This window comes from Triplophysa dalaica, chromosome 20, assembly GCF_015846415.1.
Source record: "Triplophysa dalaica isolate WHDGS20190420 chromosome 20, ASM1584641v1, whole genome shotgun sequence".
In the NCBI taxonomy this organism is placed as follows: Eukaryota; Metazoa; Chordata; class Actinopteri; order Cypriniformes; family Nemacheilidae; genus Triplophysa; species Triplophysa dalaica.
The window spans coordinates 19,312,943-19,331,732 of NC_079561.1; the positions used below are offsets into that span (position 1 = coordinate 19,312,943).

At 39.0% G+C, this 18,790-nt stretch overlaps 1 protein-coding gene across 1 annotated transcript in view; it reads left to right on the forward strand.

Annotated features, from left to right (window-relative positions):
- Positions 1–18,790, forward strand: part of LOC130409150 (V-set and transmembrane domain-containing protein 2-like protein) — a 30,800-nt gene that overhangs the window by 672 nt on the left and 11,338 nt on the right. The window lies entirely within an intron of this gene.

Here is an 18,790-nt window from a genome sequence, read left to right on the forward strand (position 1 = left end):
CCATATGTTCTTTAGTTCTGTCATGGTATGAGCTTTTATTGTACTGAATGGATACTATACTAGGGGTAATAGAATTACCATCTGGGTATATTCCATAACATTTATTAAATACAGTTACGTCTTATTCTTTATGTGATTTCTAAAAAAACAAAGTTTAAATATTAATTTTAGGCAATGCTATAATTCCATTGTACAGTATGATGGAAATGGGAAGTGCAACACATTAACACATTTCTAAATATACAGTACTATATAGGATTTATGAATACGAAATGCACTGAAAAATATAAAGAATGTGTCTCGCATGAACATTCAGTATTCATACGTGAAGTTATGACAGTTGCATGAACAATAGATGACTAATGCATTGAATAAAGCAGAGCTGATGAAGCCAGGCAGGCATCAAACCGATGAAAGCGTTCACAGACGGGATTGTGGGTCGCTCACCATGAAATTAAAGGGCAGAATGTGATCGGGCTAGATATTCATGAGGAATATTAAAAAGAGAAGTTGGAATCTTGAAAAGTGATGTTTGAATTAGATGACATACAGGCCTGTGTATTGGTATGAACTAAAGACTGGACAATTTGTAAGATCTGCACTATAGGATTAAACTCAAGGCTCTGTTATACAGATCAGAGGTCCCTGCGTGTATTTGCATTGGTTGATTTATCCACTTTTGAATGAGCAAAGTATAAATTTCGACCTGCTAGGGTCTTCAAAAAGCAGCTAAAGTATATTTGCATCAATGCACAGGTCCCACCCCATCATCAAATGTAAGAAATGACAAATTATATTTTACTTAATTTTTTTGTAAAGACAAACAAGCTAATTTTTCCACAAATCTCATTGCTGTAGTGCATAGCTTCTTATTTTCATTACTGAGCTTATTTTTTTACTAATATGTTGTTAATATGTTGCTACAATAGATCATTTGTGTTTAAAAAAGGTTGCATTATAGTAATGATAATTTACGGAAGAGCGTTTATTCGTGAAAGTAATTTCACAGTGTAAAGAAATCTCTTGAGGCTGTCTACTTACGCAAAGTATATTTTTTAGATTTTAGATTCGATGTTGATCGACATTTTATGACATTCGCCCACTCAGGCCAGCCAGAATGTTCTTGTGTAATTGTTCGTTTATGTGAAACAGATATGCTGTCATTGTGTCGTGATCAGCTGCTGTTGCTGTATTCAATAGCTTTACCTTTATTTTAAGCCTGCTGGGAAAACTGTTGTGTTCGGTAACAAGCCTTAATTAATGTCAACAGCAACTTTAAACCCCTGTTTTCCTCTGACCTCATAGTAAGGAAACAAAGAGTGGAGACCCATTAGACCTCGCGCTAACACCAGCACACATCACATGAATAGCAATGGCTTGAGCTTGAATCTCATTTTCTTCACCCAGAGAGTTTTCATCTACACTCGCGTTTCATAGAGCGATTGTGAAAGTGCATCTTAATGCATCCGAGCTCCAAACATCCTGACGTCTTCAGCCATTTTACTCTGAAAATTACACTCGGTCTGTGCTGTACTTACTAATAAAGCCAGTAAGAACTCAAAATCCTGTTCACTTTAGATTTGTGAATTTGAGTTGTTTAAATTTGTTCACTGACGATGTCTAGAGTTGTTTTCTGCTCTCTGGTTGTGTAGAGGTCTCCGACTCATCTGTCCTGATTATCTCACCTTTAACCCTGTAATTCACCCCAAAGTGTTGTGTTTTTTTGTATGTGTGTGTGCTGTGGTCGGTCAAAAGCTGAAGGAAAGATGATTGATGATTGATGTTCTTTCACAAAAAGAGGCCAAAGTTGTATTTTATTCACGGGTGCATTTAGAAAGAACTGTTTGCATCAAATGTCATTCCCCAAATCCATAGAAAAATGTAGGAACGTTACTTTAGTTCACCCAAAAATGACAATTCTTTAATTAATTACTCATCCTCAAGTTGATCCAAACCTATATGCATTTCTTTGTTTTGTTGAACACAAAGAAAGATATTTGGAAGAATGTAAACAACTGGCATTTCTGGGGCACAATTTACTACCATAGTAGGAAAAAAAAACATTTGACTACCATTTTAATTCAGTCTACTATGATAGTAAATGGTGCCCCAGAACTGTCAGTTGCTAACATTAGTCCAAATATCTTTTTTTGTGTTCAACCGAACAAAGACATTTATTCAGGTTGGGAAATATAGAGGGTAAGTAATTCATGACAGAATTTTCATTTTTGGGTGAACAATCCGATTAAGATCCCTTTGAAAAATGAGTATTTCTCACAGTGTTTGTGTGTTTGTATGCGAGGTCTCTGCAGTAAATGTTCTTTGCCGATTTTAACACGTCGGTTCCTGTTTTTTTTTACTGTGAAGAAACAGCTACAGTCAGCTCAAGATAATAACTGTTGTCTCACACACACACACACCAGAAACTTTATCCGGTCACACACACTGACAGTAATTTCAGTAGCCGTCACTCACAGCACTGACCACTGACATTTTTTGCCGCTTTGTTTGATTTTTATTCGCTGGATGGCGCTTTGTCTTGTGCACTTTAATTCAGCGCTCTCTCAATCTCTCCTGCATGTTTCTGTGTCTCTGAAAAACGGACGGTGTGACGGTGTGTCTTACAGCCCACACGCAGTCACGATTCACACGTGTGTGCACTTCACTGATGTAAGACTTGCATGAAGGACGTGTGTGTGTGTGTGTAATCTAGCTACATTGTAAATTAATTTATTTTCAGATTCCGTTCGATGTGCATTATAGAGTCATAAGAGTTTATGATGTTGAAGTTATTAGTTATAAATATAATGATGATGGTGATGAACTTGTTCATGTGGATAACACTGGTCGTATATGACCACCCGGCTGTGAAATTACAATGTTGAAAGTTAAAGTCTTATTTTATAGTATTATATTTTTTATCAATAATTTTGTTTGTTTGGTCAGTAAAGAAAAACAAGCCCTATAGTACTCTAGTGAGCTGTCTACATAGATAGTGCCTTCTGAAGGCAGCGTCCTAGTTTAAACAGAGTTTTAATAGTAAGCTTCTAAATGACATTCATTTTTTATTGAAAAATAAAAGCTGTCATATTTTATTCATATTTTATATATTTTTTTAAGATCACAATTGCACGAAAGTCTCAACCCACAATGCAATACATTTTTTAATTAGTTTGTTGCTAGTAAGCTAACCTTACAATCCACAATTGAGCACATCAAGCTTTGAAACAGACCTAAAACAGATAGTAAAAAAAGCATTTTTAATATTGAGGCTATTAGGGAACATCGTTCGGCTCGAAAAGGACTATAGCTTTAGATTTAGATTTAGTTTGGGGAATGTTTTTGGCTCAACTTCATTTCTCATTTTCTCGGTTCCTTCTGCGGTAAAATAATACATTCGGAAACACTTCAGAAATGCAGTTTCTTCAAGGAATGAGAGACAGCAGAATAGAGGATTTAAAACAGTGAGTGTTTCGTGTGGGTCAGACCAGCTTTTCAGGAATTTTAATACTATAAAGTCCCAATGAAATAAAAAATGGATTCCTATTTTTTCATGAAATATTGCAGCGTTTTTTGTAAATACTTGATCAATGGGTCATCTCTTTTAAAATTTGTGTGCTCATGATCTTTAGTTAAAATCTGAAAGTGCACTTTCCCCCTCTACTGACTATCCATCTTAAATGACGAATGTTAGAAAGCTTGGGCGGAGCATCCGTTAACTCCTCCCTTTCAACTGTCAGTCTCCTGCCAGTGCCATTTTAAAATGCAACCAATCAAAATGCAGAGGATGGAGTTCAGTATTGTATGATCATTAACATTCTTCAAAATATCTTCTTTTGTGTTCCACATAAAAACTAAATTCAGGTATGGGATGACATGAAAAGTGAGTTAACGATTTTCCTTCTTGAGAGTAGTATCTCTTTAAGCCTCAGACAGTTTAAAGACGGACGGTCATTTATTTCACTTAACAAGAAGTCAATGGGTTAACTGTCAGATCAGCATGTGTTCCAGACCCTGAACCTCTTGTCATTCACTGGTCACTATCTCTCTCACCTGTCTGTCTCTGTTTCACAGTGAGACATCCAATCAGTGTGTGTGTGTGTGTGTGTGTGTGTGTTTATCTGGAGGCGTTCGCTCATCTTTGATTCCCGTTGAGCATTTAATTAAATGTGTAGAAGTTGATTTGAATGCGTTTATGATTTATAATTCATGTGTTTTCTTAAAAAATTTACCAAATTTTTGTGATGGTTAAATGTTATGCGATGCTGCTACACACGCTTGTTCTGTTTTCTCTTCTTTTATGTTCCATTTTTGTGTGTGTTTTTTCCATTTAATTCTTAACTTGTGCTTTTAGTCTCTCTCTTTGTCTCTATTTTAATCTCTGACTCTCTTTTTTGTGTATTTGATAATATTTATCAAATCTATTCTTTACTGTTCATATCAGGTGCTGCCGGTACACATTGATTTTTATGTCTTTCATTCTTTTTTTTGCTGTTATCTCTCATTCTTCTTTTTTATCCTTAATTTGTCATTTCAGTCTCTCTCTATTTTATTTCTCTCTTTCTCTCTCTTTGTCTTGCTCTCTTTTTATTTGTACATTTGTCAAATATTTATCAAATCTATCAGTTGATGTGAGGTGCTGCTGACACATTCTTTTTTGGATTTCGTATCTCAAATTTTTCCTTTCATTCTTAATTTTTCCTTTCAGTCTCTCGCTCTCTTTCTCCATGTGTCTTTGCTTCTCTCTCTCTCTCTCTCTCTGTGTTCTCAGGCAGCTTATGGTCTAGTCTTTCCTCTCTTTGTGACGGCCATCTTTTCCTCCTGCCTTGATGTAAAGAGCAGAGAGAGAGAAAGATGGAGAGTCTGAATTATCCTCAGAAGGGTGCTACCTTATCTCACATTAGACAGATTTCTGCCAGGCCGGCCGTCACACAGCTCCTGGGCAGCCGTTGGCAGGAATCGTCTGCTGGCACAGAGAGAGAGAGATAGAGAGAGCGATGAGTGATTGGACTCCATGTCCTCTCCAAACAGAGCTTTAGCTTCACACACTCTCTCAAACACTCGCCGCTGGTCTTTTGTTTGCCCGTGAGTGCTGAATCCACAGGACACAGCAGTGAAGATGATCTGTGGCGTTCCAGCGCTCGGGTTAATTGAAGCGTGCGCGTTGAGTGTCGGGACTTCGCACAATTGCTACAGAACGGGACAAATGAAGACGTGCGACGTTAAATAAGCCTGTTTAATTAGCTCTGTTTACAACCCAACATTCACTTATTCAGCCGCTTTACCTGAGCTCTCGCCAAACACACACACACACTTGTACCGCCACCTGCTCTCATGCTGTAGCTGTTTTTATGGCCTCTCGCAGACAGTCGATGGACCGAACACAAACCGTATGATGTGTTCTGCACCCAAAAGAGGCTGAAATTGCAGGCTGTATCTTGCTGCTTTTTCACATCTTGCTGTATGCTTAGGATGTTTATGTCAGATCAAAGGTCAAGGCAGTGGAAGGTAAACATACTGAATGCATAGTCCTGCTTCGCTTCGGTGATTAAAAGCTTTGCCTTTATATGTAAAGGTTTCTGTCTTTCAGAGTTTTTCTGCAGTTGTGTGTTTGGTTAGGGAGAGACTGTGGTGTGAAGAAGATGTCTGTGTGTGTTTGGTGTCATGCGGGGGTGTAATGTGGCTACTTCATCTGTTTGTTTATTCATTTCATTTCTGTTGCATTTAATAATTCATTCAACTTTCTATGGTCCTCTCTCTTTACTTTTAACGATTCACCAGCGCCTTGTGTGTGTGCCTATGTTTCGCTGACTGTGTGTATGCGTGCATGTGTGTGTGTGCTTCTGTCTGTGTGTGTCTGTGCTTCTGTCTGTGTGTGTCTGTGCTTCTGTCTGTATGTCTTTTGCATGTTTCGCTGTCTGTGATTGTGTGTGTATGCGTGTGTGTTCTTCTGTCTGTGTGCGTATGTTTCTCCGTGTGTGTGCTTCTGTCTGTGTGTGTGTGCGTATGTTTCGCTGTCTGTGATTGTGTGTGTATGTGTGTGTGTGCTTCTGTCTGTGTGCGTGTGCGTATGTTTCGCTGTCTGTGATTGTGTGTGTATGCGTGTGTGTGCTTCTTTCTGTGTGCGTATGTTTCTCCGTGTATGTGTTTCTGTCTGTGTGTGTGTGCGTATGTTTCGCTGTCTGTGATTGTGTGTGTATGTGTGTGTGTGCTTCTGTCTGTGTGCGTATGTTTCTCCGTGTGTGTGCTTCTGTCTGTGTGTGTGCGTATGTTTCGTTGTCTGTGATTGTGTGTGTATGTGTGTGTGTGCTTCTGTCTGTGTGCGTATGTTTCTCCGTGTGTGTGCTTCTGTCTGTGTGTGTGCGTATGTTTCGCTGTCTGTGATTGTGTGTGTATGCGTGTGTGTGCTTCTGTCTGTCTGCGTATGTTCCTCTGTGTGTGTGCTTCTGTCTGTCTGTGTGTGTGTGTGTGTGTGTGTGTGTGAGTATGTTTCACTGTGTGTGTGTGCGTGTGTGCTTCTGTCTGTCAGTGTGTGTATGTTTCGCTGTCTGTGTGTTTGTGTGTGTGCTTATGTGTGTGTACGTTTCGCTGTCTCTGTGTGCGCATGCGTGTGTGTATGTGTGCTATTTGCTTCTGTCTGTGTTTTTGTGTGTTTGTGCGTGTTTCTGTTGGTGTGTGTGTCTGTGTTCTTTATATGGATGTTGAATGTGAGCTTGTGTGATGCAGTGAAGATATCTGAGATGCTGGTGTGTGTGTCTTCAGGCTTATATAATGCAGTTTATTCTGTTTTTATTTATTTTTATGTTGAGTTTTGTGGATGATAAGAGAGAAAATAAAATGTCCCATTTATATTGCAGGAGGAGGCGAGGGGTTGGCCTGTATGCAGACACCCAGAACACTGGAGCAACATGGCAAACATGAGAAAAATGGCTATTTTTGATCAACTTTCGATAAACATTACAACATGTTCAGATAGAAATGCTCTAGCAATAAATAATCATGGAGGATCCACATGAACCATTAAGTCCATGATGAAACGTGCTGTTATTTCTTTGACTCATTGATTTTCTGAGCTGCACATTTAAGAGGCGTATTGCTTGTGAAACACGACATGTTTTGTGTGGCCGGAGGCCTGTGAGATGAGCTGCTGCCCGTGACCGGGCCGTCTCTTTATCTTGCCAGTCGTCCCATGACATTATACTATAGATTGAGGTTGATGAGGCGATTCTGGAGAGAAATGCGAGACGATTACAGCCGCCCGAGGACGTGTCGACCAGAGAATGAGGCGAATGGTCAATGACAGGTCTGTCACAGCTGCGTATACACTGACGCTGTCACCTGCTACGAGACGTGTTTACAATCTGACACATCATGAACCATTTGTGACATATACAATTCAGGAGTTTTGATAAAGTGTTTTGAAAACCGTTGCTCATATCACAGAAGGAATACGCGGATCTCCCTTCCAAATTGGACTAACTTTCTAAATGTGGGATTGTCAAGAGAATCTTGTTTCCCTTTTAGTAATGACCTTGACTAGTTTTGTGAGTGTCACACTTGAACTGACAATTCAATTCAAATATATTTTTATAGCTCTTTTCACAATTTTGCATAGCTGGAATTTACAGTAAATACATTTGATTACAGAAAGTAAAATCTAAGTAATTTTATTGAGAGTTTTATTGCAAGTTGTTTCATAAGATGTCCATTAGGGATTCTGTTAATAATTCTATGTAGGTTTGTATTCAGATCTAATGTTTTTCATATATTAATATATTACTTTTAATATCTTGCCGAAACTATCCAAAATGCCAAAATGTGATACTGATCCCAAATCTTATGGCCACCGTATAGTTAAAGTATTTATTGAAATGTAAACTCTAAATTAAATTAAATTAAAATTAGAGCTAAAGATATATCACCAATTTATGATCACACTTCCACTGTCAAAACAACAGTATTTTCGTTTTAAAATAAAGCACCACGTTTTGATGTATTTCTGATAACACAGACATATTGAGGTATTTAGAAGTTTACCCGGGCCTGTACAACTCTTTACTCTTCACTAATAAACATTCCTAAATAATCAAACAGTATCCTATTATTGATGTTTTTACTGAGGAAATATTCATTTTGCACATCAATAAGCAGACTGTGTGATTCGTATGATTCATTACCGATTCATGTTACCAACCGGCCTGTATATTGTTATTTTTGAATGAACTGTCCCTTCAAGTTTAACCTTTATCAGAACTTGATATATTCTCAATCATAATTGTGGTTGAGAATCAAATGACAGATTTTTTAGCAATGGATCGGTCATGAAGAGTGAAGTGTCCGTCATGCGTGTTATACGCTCTGTTAGTGCAGTCATCTCTCATGAAACGCTTTGCTCTTGATGTTTTGTTGTGTTACTAATAGAGTGTTTAGCATCAGACTGATGTGAAGATGTATCGTACACTCTTGATGTGTGACTCCATATCAAAAGTGACGGCTGCTGTATTTCTCAGTTATTTGGCGTTCGTGCTGGGTGCTTTTTTATAATAACAACAGCTGTAATGTTTCATTGTTGTGTCAGTTTTGCACTGTAAAGATTTAATTAGGTTAAATTTACACATGATTACTGAAGGAAATATTTAATTCATAAACATCTCTCAGAATTAGCCACCGCTGTTAATCTGAACACGAGTCACTTTTAGTTTACACAGAAAGATCTGTTATTGAAAGAATTAGAAAAGATTTATTCTCTCTTTCCAGTCCCTCTCTCTCTCTCTCTCTCTCTCTCTCTCTCTCTGCTGTGGTTATTGGTGTGCAGAAGTGTACAGCTGTCTGCTTTGGTTGCATTCAGAGGAGGCTGCACATGTCTGCCTGCGTGTGTCGTTTGTCAATGTCACGCTGAATGTGCTGAGCGTCGGCCAGGAAAGTCTCGCAGCTTTGTTCAACTCCCGGGACTCCATGTTTTCCAAAAAGCTTGTGTTGATCTTCAGGTGCTGGTGCAGAAAGCCGCATGTTAACTAATCCTCACGGGACGCTGTTCAGAGGACAAATCAGCTGGAATGATGTCCAAAGAGCCGTTCCTACCCCCTGATCCAAGATCAGCTGTAGCAGTCCTTACAGAATGTCCAGATTTGAGATGAAGGGAGCAAATATGCTCAGAATGCCTCAAGGCCTTTTTATACCAACACAACGAGTTTTAAACACACAATGCATCTAAAACGTTTATTGATTTGATTTGTAAAAATTATATAGTAAGTGGACGGATATAAGTATGAAACATGTTTACTTTAAAGATGAGCTATCATGCTATGTCATGCATTCTGACTTCTTTACACTGTTAAACGTGCTGGCTTCACATACTTAACATATTCGACTTGTTAAAAAACAAGTTGGACGTATGACGTTGTATTTCTGTGCTTGATACACTCCCCCACCACTCCAGCACTCGGAAAGTTTTTATAAATCTAGATCCCTGGTTCGTTACAGTTTATATTCCTTTTATTGGCCATTCTCCCGTTAAAGTAGGCCCACGTGTCAGTCACCGATTAAAAGACCACACGCCAAACAGGCAGCGTGTGAAAGAGCACACCCATCAATGTCGCTTCAACCGGCTAATGGAAGTTCAGGTGTTTGTTTGCTCACTGCATTTGGGTGTTGAATGTTATATTAACGCTGAATATAACGCTGGATTTTGAGATGGTTTGAAACTGATAGATGCCGCGGTCGCAGCACTTAAAGATGCCTGACATGAACCGCATGCAGTAAGTCAAATTAAGTCTGTGATTTTTTTGGCAATCTGCACGTATGGGCATAATGTTAACAACACAAAGGGTTAATGTGATGATGTATTGTGTGCTCGTGCTGTAGTTATGTCAGCCCTGCTCCAACAGCTCATCTATTTATGGAAATAATCATACAGCTGTATCTCTCTTTAATAAATGTGATCAAACTAAACACTCTTTCAAGATGTGACGTATGCAATACTACTGTATGGGGTCTCAAGATTTTTATGAGATTGGCACAAACTACGCGTGTTTCCCGTGTGTGTGCATGTTTGTATCTATAAAACGGCTCGACTCTTTACAGGTCACATGATCTTGACATTCAAATCCATAGCACACATAGTCAGAAGTGTTTTACGCTGAAGTTTAATACTCTATGTGCGAGCGGTTTGTTCAGTATGAGAAATAGTCTTCATCTCCCACACAGTGTCATTTTGTGGACATTCAGTGAATTCACAACAAAAGCGTTTTGTAGCTTCAGAACGTCTGATGTTTGCGTCTGCTGATATTCATGTGTGTGTTCATCCCGAGGCATTGAACCTTCACACAATAATCACAAGATTAAAATCAAGTACAGATATCTGTGAACACAAGCTCGTCCAGTGATCATTATCACTCCTCTATCTGCTCTCAGTCTGTCTGTGGGTGGGTTGTCTGATGGCTTTGGGTGGGTTTATTGTGGTAGATATCTTCATCTGTCACACATAATATCTGACCTTTCTTTCTGCTTTGATTTTGTCTGGATATTGTTTATTGTGGTTTGTGTGGGTGGATGAATCTAAATTAACTGAAACAGCAATAATAGTTTTTCTTTTCTTTTTTAGAAAAAAGGCAGATGCAAATAATTAAGCAAACGGCGCTCACATTGCAACATGTATTTTCTTTGCGTTATTTCAGTGTCAAGGTGAAACGACAATGTTTAACCACATATTGCATTTGTTACATTTTCTTCATATTTTTGTACAAACGCTAATCCACGTCTGCAGTTCATTGCAGTTGTGTAATATACACACGGCTGCCTGTGTTTAGCATAACCTTCATCATCACTGAAGAACACAGATGCATCTTCATTTAGAACGATGTTAAATTTGTGTCGTATATCATTGGGGTTCGCCGTTGTCATGGATACATCCGATAAGATCCCCACCGAGCGTGTGAAATGGTGAAGTTCTTGAACGCTGTCCTCCTCTAGCTAAAGATTTTCTCTCTTTCAAGTGATGTTCTGCAGTCCTCATAAAACACAGCTGCAGTAAAAATGTGACATTTAAACAGCCTGTCTTTAAAGCAACCGAGGTTAACTATTACAGCGCGTGTAAAGACCAGCAGCTTTATAGCGTGGGATGGAACCAGACTAAAATTCAGTTTGAAGACGTCCAGCGTGCTTTCTTTCTCTTGTGTTTCATTCAACTGTATTTAATATTTTGTCTTAGTTGTTAAAGCATATTCTAATGGTGAGAATTAATATATACACAGCCATAGGGAAAATTAAGATAACACTCCAAAATTAAAAAAATATATAAATATATTTCTGTGAACTAGTGACAACATTTCTCCCAAATCCCCCCCCCAAAATATTTTTTATTTACATTTATACGCAATAAATTGACCGATCAAAATTACAAATAAGATGCAATGTTTGCAGATGTTGAATAGTGTAAAGAAAACAAGTTAGTTGTATAGCTTAAACAACACAATTCTAATGTTTCTACATGTATTTTAGGATCAGTTCAAAAATTAATATTTGAATATTTTTTCACAGCTTTCATGAATCTTTGCTTACTCTCTTGTCTACATGTACACGGGTAAAAAAAACTCCAGAAAGCGCTGTCAAAAGGGCCAAACCAACAGGTGCCGATATAACCCTTACCATAAAGCCGTGTTGGCCAATCAGAAGCCTGCAACTCCGAAACTGGAATTTCTAAAAATCTTCATCCTTGACGGGAGTTTTCAAAAGCAGTTGTTTTGAAAATACCTGTGTTCGTGTGGACAGGGCCTCAGTCAGTCATTCTTTAGATATGTTTCTGTTCAAATTCAACAAGTAGACACAATACATGCAAAAATGATTTTCAAAGACAAAACTGGAGGGATCTCTTAATTTTTCTGCAGCTGTATATATAACTGAATAACATAAGCGCCTGTTGATTTCATGTATAAAACATGATGTTAGCGTGTAGATGATGGTTGTCAGAGCATTGCTGCGTTGTTGCTAAGGGTTTGATTCAGTGTCCGTTTTTAAATGTTATTTTGTATTTTTTCATACTTGTTTTATTTCCAGACAAACTGAATGTGTAATTTGTTAAAAAAGTTAATAGCTCAAGCTCTTCTGTAAAGACGGCATGGTTTGAGGTTTCGGAGCGTTTATGTCTGTTGCACAGGAGGTGCAGGATTTGACTTTTGTGACATCATTTAATACTAAGTCTGAATAATAGTTATAGTTATTCTTGCCTTAGCAAACACCATTCATCACCTGCTTTACTGTATCTATAAACTCCTTCCATTCATTTAAAATTAGCTATTGAGTGTTTTATGTTCTAGCGAGAGAGAGAGAGAGAGAGAGAGAGAGAGAGAGAGAGGGTAAAACAGTACAATGTGACAGCAAATATTTGGATTTAAATGATGTTTTGTTGTTAGCCCATTTCATTGACCATCAGGTAAAAAGAGATTGATTCGAGTTTCATTTTGTGTTTCGTACTGTTTGAATGAGTTCATAAATGTGAGCGACTTACAGGAGATACTGTGTGATTTATATGAGAAGATACAGCACTGATAATGTAAAAAGTCACTGCACATTCATCATATTCTCACACCAGTGTCTCCTGTCCTCCCACTGACATAAATAACACTAACACACTGTCCTGTGATATAGAGACACAGCCGGCACGAGCCCTCTGACACACACACACACACACAGTGATGGAAATGACCGGAGTGATGATCTAACCGCAGGTTTGTGTACCCTCACTTTCATCACAACAGAATCCTAGTGCATTGCGTACTTCACAGTATATGCTTTATACTGCATACTTTTTTAAAATAATATGGGTCTGTTATGATTTCATGCTGCAGTAGTGTGCACAGTATGTGACTTGTGTGTGTATGTGTTTTCCCTGAAGAAATACTACCTGAGTCCCAATTCACATCAGATCCGAGTATCTGTCCTAAATAATATTCCAAAATAGAATTAGTATGTCCCAAATCATAGTCTGCTGAAATGAGTATTCTCAAAGTATTGCTTCCGGTGAAAATTCGAAGTACGAATTCATGGACAATTATCTGCTGATATTACCCACAACTCACCGCGAGAGGGCGGAGTTTAGTGACGCTACACTAGATTAATACAATTAAATAGATTTAAATAAGTGTAAGTATACAGTAAATAGTAAACATTACATACCAAATAATAACTGAATAAATATTTAAATGCTAGTAAGAGATGTATTTTGATGTTCGTGACATTTATAGGATCACAGTGTCGTCTAGGCCAGGGGTTTACAAACTGGAGTCCGGCGACCCCCAGGAGTCCTCCAGAAGGATGCAAGGGGTCCCCCAGAAATTTTCTTGGAAAAAAAGTCCACAGTGTTTATCTGCTTTTTTGCTATGGATAGTTTCCAGAATTGTTTATATTTGAATAGTTTTTCTCACTAGTTTCTTTTTTCAGACTCAAAGTGAAATTTTTGCAGACTATTTAAGTTTAGAAACAATGTGTGTTGTCTGTCTAATATTGTATTTACTTTTTATCCAACAAAGTTTTGAACGTTTTTTTACACAGAAAAAATATCGATTGTTATGTATCTTAGAAAAGGGGGTCCCTCACAAAAGGTTAATCGTATTTGGGGGTCCTTGGCATCATAAAGTATGAAAACCTATACTATACAACAGAGCACACTGCACAAAGTACTGTAGACATTACTGTGTACAATATACATGTCTAATTGAAGTATGCACTGTGCTCTGTTATACACTACAGGTGGTCGTTTCAGGTATTCTGTTGCACTTTTACAGTATACAAAGTGCATAATATAAAATCACAATTAGTAGTGTAGACAATTCAATTTAGAACAAATGTGTTTTGGTTCATCAAAATACCTTCCAGTACAGTGATTGTCACTACCATTAAATGGAGGCGTAAAATGAATGTAGATTTTAGAGGTTAAATCATCTGGATTTGAGTAAATATTGAGTTGATATTGAGATCTAGAATAATATTGAGTTCTGATTGCAGACAAGACAAATCTGAGCTCAGTTTGACACATCATTGACATCTCTTCTCAAACTCAATGGACACATTTGAAAGATTTCTGACTCCTTTTCTCAAGAGAAATATCTGAGACGTATTTGCTGTTCTCATTGATGTCTTAAATTATGATTCTAAAAGATCTCATCTGTGAGTTTTCCTTCACATGGTTATGGTTGCCATGGAGATTTTTCATTGCTATGGAATGTTTTTCTGTAGTTTCAGAAGTCATGGCTCTGAATAGGGTGCAGGTTGAGTTCAGGTTTCTTTTCTATATCTCGGTCGCTTCTCTGTGTTTTTCCCTCTTGAAATAGTGATCGTACGTGCGGCGCCAGCTCTGGTTTCCAGGGGCAACAGGAGCACTTGACTGCCACGAGAGCTCATGTGTGTGTGGGGGGGTAAGTGTTTGCAGGCTGGAGATTAAACGGCACGTTTGCTTTGAAGTAAAGCTCTTAGCCTCGCGTTTGACACGCCGGTGTCGAGAATTATAAACACGTCATTTCAAGGATTTCACCAACTCTTTCTTTCATCTTTGCATGCACTGACCCACACGAGAAATGCGATGCAAGAGCCTCAAAGTTGTCGTTTGAAACACTTTTTTACATGTAACAGTTGGTTTTAAAGCACCATTAAATGAGCCACGTGACTCATTCCAATTCCACGAGTTGAAGATGTTGTTATTGTAGTGAAATAATTGGATGTAATAAATAAAGCACAAACTAAATCACACAAAAACTGAAGAAAAGTCCTCCAAACAGAGAGCAGAAGTGGTCTCTGTGTCGATTGTTTGACTTGTTAATTGCTCCATTTGTCTTTGTGGTCGTTGTCTTAAAGCGTTGTGTTAAATCACAGGGCCGTGTCTCGGACACGCGGCACATCCGCCGGCAGGGTTCTCTGTCTGTTTGTCCAGGTATTGATGAGATTTGAGGAGAGAATCTCACATTTGTACTTTCTCTGGAGGTTACAGGAAGAAAAATGTCCCCAGGCGACGGAAATTCTGCCTGGCAGGACCACGCGTGAATCACAAGACGTCTCCAATGATTTGTCATGAAATCACAGTATCTTCCTGAGGACAGGTTGAGATTAGTTTTAGTACAGTAGCTGGAGGAAGTCTAGTCAACATTCTCATTTTATTGTCTTATTTTGGTTGATAATGCAGGCTACAGCTTTGCTTAGTGCAGTTCATAAACAATCTGTATGTTGTGTTAAGGTCATTTTGGTGAATAAATCAGGCAAGAATGAGTCAACAACATCCATATTACAGGAACTGGATCACCTTCATGACTCTCTGCTGGTCTGAAGGCCATAGAGAATGTTCTTCAGCGTCCTCATTTACATACACATAACAGTTCAATATTGAGACGAGATTTCAGAGTCGAGAAAGTAAGAAGAGAAAAATGTTATTGCTTAGAGTTCTCAGTCGGGGTTCAACTTAAACCTGAAATTGCTTAAAAGGGAACCAAATAACACAAGTAGAGTATGAAAGCTTAAAATGAATGCAGATTGCAGAGGTAAAATAATCTTGATTTGGGTTAATTCGATGAGAAACATTTGCGTTCATTTTGAGATCTTCAATGATATTGACTTTTAATTGCAAACTTGACAAGTCAGAGATCAGTTTTTTAAACATTGTTGGCATCTTTATCTGAAACCCAGATGAGACTAAAAGTGGTTGTTGACCCAAAATTCTGTTATCATTGTCATTTCAAGCCTGTATGACTTTCTGTCTTCCGCAGAACACAAAAGAAGATATTTTGAAGAATGTTGTTAACTGATCCCCATTCACTTGCATTGGTTTTGTGTGCATACAATAGTGGTAGTACAAAGAACTGTCGGGTTACCAACTTTCTTCAAAATATCTTCTATTGTGTCTTGCGTTAGAAAGAAAGTCATACAGGTTTGAAATGTCAGGAAGGTGAATAAAGGAAGAAAGATTTTTCATTTTTGGATGAACAGTCACTTTCAGCTTTTGCTCTCCATCTCATTGGTGTTTTGGAGGAATAACTGAAGTAGTAAAGAGATCTCATGTGTGATTTTTCGTCCTAATAAAGAACATGCTCGTCCAACCTTGATGCTTCAATTCCCAAAGAAACCGTTGACCGGAGCGAGAAGGAAACTGTTTTATGAACATTATAAGAAATAAATATTTATGAATTTACAGATGGGTGAAAATGCTGCTGTGTCTTATGACCTACATTTTAAAATTCTTTATACTTGTATTTCGTTATCAAGGACATGAATTAGAATGAATGATAAATATGCATGCCTTTAGCTTCTTATATTTTGTGAAGCGTTTAAATGTTTTAATAAGGGTTGGACAGTGATATTAATGTAAAGGTTATCGACGCTGTCTGAATGATGTTGTCGAGTAAATGGTTGAATTTGTGTTGGATTTTAAAGCAGCTCTGGTGTGTGTATTGTGTTTCACAGCAGCGTCTCCTTCACGACGCTTTGATCTAAACTCAATCAACCTCAGATTCACATTTCAAAGGCTCGAGCCGAGAAACCTGCCGCCTGCTTTTTCAAATGAGCGTCTCCACCAAATGAACCCGTTCTCCACCTCTTCCTCGCTACTCTTTTGTGATATTTAGGGCGTTTACACTCATCTCTGTGAGAGAGAGAGAGACTGCAGCTGATGGGCTGGGTCGATGAGGTTTTCACTGAAAGCAGACTCTTTGATAGAGATTGTGATTACGCGGATGTCTCTCTCGTATCTCATCTCCCTTTCTTCCGTTCCCTCTGAAATAATGATGCCCCAGGACCCCAATTATAATATGCAGATCGGGTAGCGGTAATTACAGCGAGCGCTTTCCTGTCATCTCCGTCCCAGCGCGGCTGCGGCACACACATTACATGAGGTTTACTGAAGGAAAAAGACGCAAGTAAAACCACGCTTAGAGTGAGAAGGTCTGATGTGAGTCTCTGACATGTTTTAGAAACATTTTACTTTTCAACAGACAACAGTTTATTCGCAGTTGTTGAACAGCACACTTGCCGTGTCAACCATTCTTTTGAGATGTGGGGAAGTTTTAGGTTCAGAACAAAAAATCACAGATTAGAAAAAACTGCATTTTCTAGGTAGGTAGGCACATGACCAGTTTAGGACCAGCTCATAACCAGTTAAAATAAGCACATGACCAGTTTAGGACCATCTTGGGCCAGCACATGAACAGTTAAGGACCCTCTTAAACCAGCACATGACCAGTTTAGGACCAGCTTAAACCAGCACATGACCAGTTAAGGACCACCTTAAACCAGCACATGACCAGTTTAGGACCAGCTTAAACCAGCACATGACCAGTTTAGGACCAGTTTTAACCAACACGTGACCAGTTTAGGAACAGCTTAAACCAGCACATGACCAGTTTAGGACCAGCTTAAACCAGCACATGACCAGTTAAGGACCACCTTAAACCACCACATGACCAGTTTAGGACCACCTTAGACCAGCACATTACGAGCACATGCCCAGTTTAGTACCAGCTCATGACCATTTTAAACCAGCACATAACCAGTTTAGGACCATCTTAAACCAACACATGACCAGTTTAAGACCAGCTAAGGACCATCTTAAACCAGCACAGGACCAGTTAAGGAAGAGTATAAACCAGCACATGACCAGTTTAGGACCAGCTCATGACCATCTTAAACCAGCACATGACCAGTTTTGGACCAGCTTAAACCAGCACATGACCAGTTTAGGACCAGCTCATGACCATCTTAAACCAGCACATGGCCAGTTAAGGACCAGCTAAACCAGCACATGACCAGTTTAGGACCAGTTTTAACCAACACGTGACCAGTTTAGGACCAGCTAAGGAACAGCTTAAACTAGCACATGACCAGTTTAGGAACAGCTTAAACCAACACGTGACCAGTTTAGGACCAGCTAAGGAACAGCTTAAACTAGCACATGACCAGTTTAGGAACAGCTTAAACCAACACGTGGCCAGTTTAGGACCATCTTGGGCCAGCACATGAACAGTTAAGGACCATCTTAAACCAGCACATGACCAGTTTAGGACCAGCTTAAACCAGCACATGACCAGTTAAGGACCACCTTAAACCAGCACATGACCAGTTTAGGACCAGCTTAAACCAGCACATGACCAGTTTAGGACCAGTTTTAACCAACACGTGACCAGTTTAGGAACAGCTTAAACCAGCACATGACCAGTTTAGGACCAGCTTAAACCAGCACATGACCAGTTAAGGACCACCTTAAACCACCACATGACCAGTTTAGGACCACCTTAGACCAGCACATTACGAGCACATGCCCAGTTTAGTACCAGCTCATGACCATTTTAAACCAGCACATAACCAGTTTAGGACCATCTTAAACCAACACATGACCAGTTTAAGACCAGCTAAGGACCATCTTAAACCAGCACAGGACCAGTTAAGGAAGAGTATAAACCAGCACATGACCAGTTTAGGACCAGCTCATGACCATCTTAAACCAGCACATGACCAGTTTTGGACCAGCTTAAACCAGCACATGACCAGTTTAGGACCAGCTCATGACCATCTTAAACCAGCACATGGCCAGTTAAGGACCAGCTAAACCAGCACATGACCAGTTTAGGACCAGTTTTAACCAACACGTGACCAGTTTAGGACCAGCTAAGGAACAGCTTAAACTAGCACATGACCAGTTTAGGAACAGCTTAAACCAACACGTGACCAGTTTAGGACCAGCTAAGGAACAGCTTAAACTAGCACATGACCAGTTTAGGAACAGCTTAAACCAACACGTGGCCAGTTTAGGACCATC